Source organism: Triticum urartu, chromosome 2A (genome assembly GCF_056163025.1).
Source record: "Triticum urartu cultivar PI428250 chromosome 2A, HENAU_Tu73, whole genome shotgun sequence".
Lineage (NCBI taxonomy): Eukaryota > Viridiplantae > Streptophyta > Magnoliopsida > Poales > Poaceae > Triticum > Triticum urartu.
In genome coordinates, this window is record NC_141874.1 from 310,719,595 (window position 1) to 310,722,537 (window position 2,943).

At 46.6% G+C, this 2,943-nt stretch overlaps 1 long non-coding RNA gene across 1 annotated transcript; it reads left to right on the plus strand.

The window, feature by feature from the left end:
* The first annotated feature begins 621 nt into the window (after positions 1 to 621).
* Positions 622 to 1,950, plus strand: LOC147984931 (uncharacterized). Its single transcript, XR_015615084.1, has 2 exons — positions 622 to 1,602; positions 1,684 to 1,950. It is a non-coding gene; the product is annotated as an uncharacterized LOC147984931 (long non-coding RNA).
* The last annotated feature ends 993 nt before the right edge of the window (positions 1,951 to 2,943 follow it).

Genomic DNA, 2,943 nt, shown 5'->3' on the forward strand with positions numbered 1-2,943 from the left:
GACCACCGCAAGATGAAATAAGCTTATTCGGACATTGACTTGCCGATTGCTGTGTGGAACGGTCTTGTCATGTGTGGAGGAGCAAACAAGTAGTGCAGTTAATGGTGGAAATCAACTAACGACTTATGAAATTATATATAATCTTCCTCAGGCAGGTCAGTATCCCCTTCGTCCAGATGATCGTGTTTTGTCATGCCGAGCTATTGATATGCACTACTGTTTTGCAACATCGTTTAAGTATAGCTATTGTTTTCCTATCTTTTCAGATTCACGACAATGAGGATGATTTTAGGGGAACTGCACAATATGCTCTGACGTTGATTCATCTCTATTGCCTCCTGTGACACCCCAAGACCGGAGCTTCAGATGCCTTCCATGATTTTCCGAGATTCATCGTGTGATTTGTTTGGTTCGTTGCTTTCATTTTTTGCATCATGTGATTTGCATCATGTCATCTTGCACCTCTTCTTAAAACTCAACCAATTAAATTGTATGGATCTTCGATTCATTTAAATCGAGGGATATTCACTATGGTGATTTCTCTTTAAGACATATTCTCCCAATATTTTAGGGAGCTATAAAAATTATATTCCAATATTTGGAATCACCCATAAACACACTTGCAAAATAATTCCCCAGGCCTTTGTTATCTCACTTCTTGACCTCAAACTTTGTCTAATAAATTCTTTCGCCATTTCCCCGAGCTCCACCAAAATTCTCAACATTTCTAGACCTACCAAACACCCACTTCTTTCACCCACTCATTTGAACTAAATTCAATTGAGTTTGGATCTAGGTTGCCCAACACCCTTCCAACCATTTTCGTTAAATCATTCATATTTTCCTGATCTCAGGAAAATATCTCACTAGTCCATACTCCTTCTCTAACCTCTTCTTTTTCTCTCTTTTCTTTCTTTCTTTTTCTGTAAATGGAAAAGAGAGAAGCCCATTTTGGCACAATGACCAGGCCAGCCCATCGAACCTCCTAAAGCTCAGCCGGCCTAAGGCCCAGCAACCCCTCCTAACCCTAGCTGCTCGATCCCCTCATCCCTCTCCCCTCGATCGCTCGCTCCATCATCCTCCCTCCGCCGCCAGACACGCACGCTCATGAGCGCCATCTACTTGATCCCCCACACCCCGCACCCGATCCCCATCACTCGATCCCCAGCTATCTCCCTTCGTTCTCCTCCTGGCGCCACCACTCACAGGGAGAGAGAGAGCAGCGCCACTCCCTCGTCCCGTTCCCCTTTGCCCCCTACTCGTCGCCGGAGTCCAGACGCCGGACCAGCCGGAGGCCGCCGTCGCCATGAACCCCGCAGGAGCGCCAGCGCCACCAGGCCGCCGTCCCGCACTCAAGCTCCTCCGCCCCTGAGCTCCGTCTTCGCCGTTCCCGGTGCTGCCGGAACCACACTTCAAGTCCCCGTCGTCAAGCTCCACGTCGACGCCCCTGCATCACTTTGAGCCCTCCTCTGAGTCGCTCTCTTAGGCGGCCAGCAGGATCAGCATGCCAAGGCTCGACCGTGCTGCTTCCTCGATGGCCCAGCTGCCCGTCTTCACCGCGTCGCTTCCTAGAGCTCCCTCCTGCCCTGACCGCGTCCAGCCGTAGGTCTCCGCACCTTCATCCTGCTGCTGTCGCACGACATCTCCGTCGGTCGTCCTCTGACTTTTTCCGTTTCGAGGCAGCCCCACTCCAAATACCATCTCTGAGGATTTTTGTCAAGTACCATCCCACGGGATCCCGTCAAGACCGATGCCCGAACAAGTACACTCTGAGGATACTCCAAGTGCAACTTGTTGTCGTGTACAACTACCATCGTCTCGGATTGCACAAGTACCACGACACCCATGTCCCGTCAAGTTCGCCTACAACAACTACAACGTGTACCACTACCCCCGTTGAAGACCTGTGTAACGCATGCGTCAAGTACATCTATAAAAGACCCGAATGTATATGAACCGTGTACGACTACCGTCATCGAAGTCCGCGAGTACAAATACTTCCCAATACGGCGCGAAGTTCCACCACCGATGATTGTTTTGGATTTGCCAAGTCCGACTATAAAGGATTTGCCAAGTCCGACTATAAAGCGAAGACCCGTGAACCACTACTTCCCTCATCGAACCCGTACCGCCCCGAATGCACGTTTTGAAGGTATAACCGCTGGAACGACGCCCGTGGATTGAATGCTTGTGTTGTATGAGATGAATCCGTGTTTGCACCGTGTCCGAGTTGTTCTTTGCGAGTTCCTCGTTGCCTTGTCGTCGACATGTGGGAACCCGGTATCTGGGAGCACTCCACCGTTCATCATGACATGCTCCCGTCATACTTCCTTTTGCACGGGCATCTTAAATGAGTTACGGGAACCGGAATGTTTCTGTGGCACCTTTTTCGTTGTCCTTGCCGTGGCACCTCTTTTGTTTCCGCCACGATGACTAATGCTTCATATCAACTTATAATAAAAATTGCATAAAACTTGCACATGTCATCCGCATCATGATAACAACATTTAAAATGTTTAAATTACTGTTTGCATTAATTTACTTAAATGACGTGCTAAAATGATTTATTTCATAACAAATAACCGTAGCTCCAAATTTAATAAAGTTTATATGTAAATGGGGTAGAAAAATGCTTAGATTAACATGGTAGCACTACTTTGCATGTTTAACAATTCTAAAATGAGGTTTAGGGCAGAACAATATCAAAACTAAAATATGCACATGAGGATTTTTTGGAATTGTTGTTTGTTATTTTCGGCCTCATTTAAACTTGCCGAGATGTGTAGTTTACATATATTTCACCCCTTTCCATGTTTAACAACATTTAATTTTTTTGGTACATAACCGGGAGTGAACTAAATAACTCATGTGGTGTTTTCTCAATATGCAACTCGTTGCAGATTGAGCTCCACTTAATTTGTAGTATATTTTGTTGCACTTTGC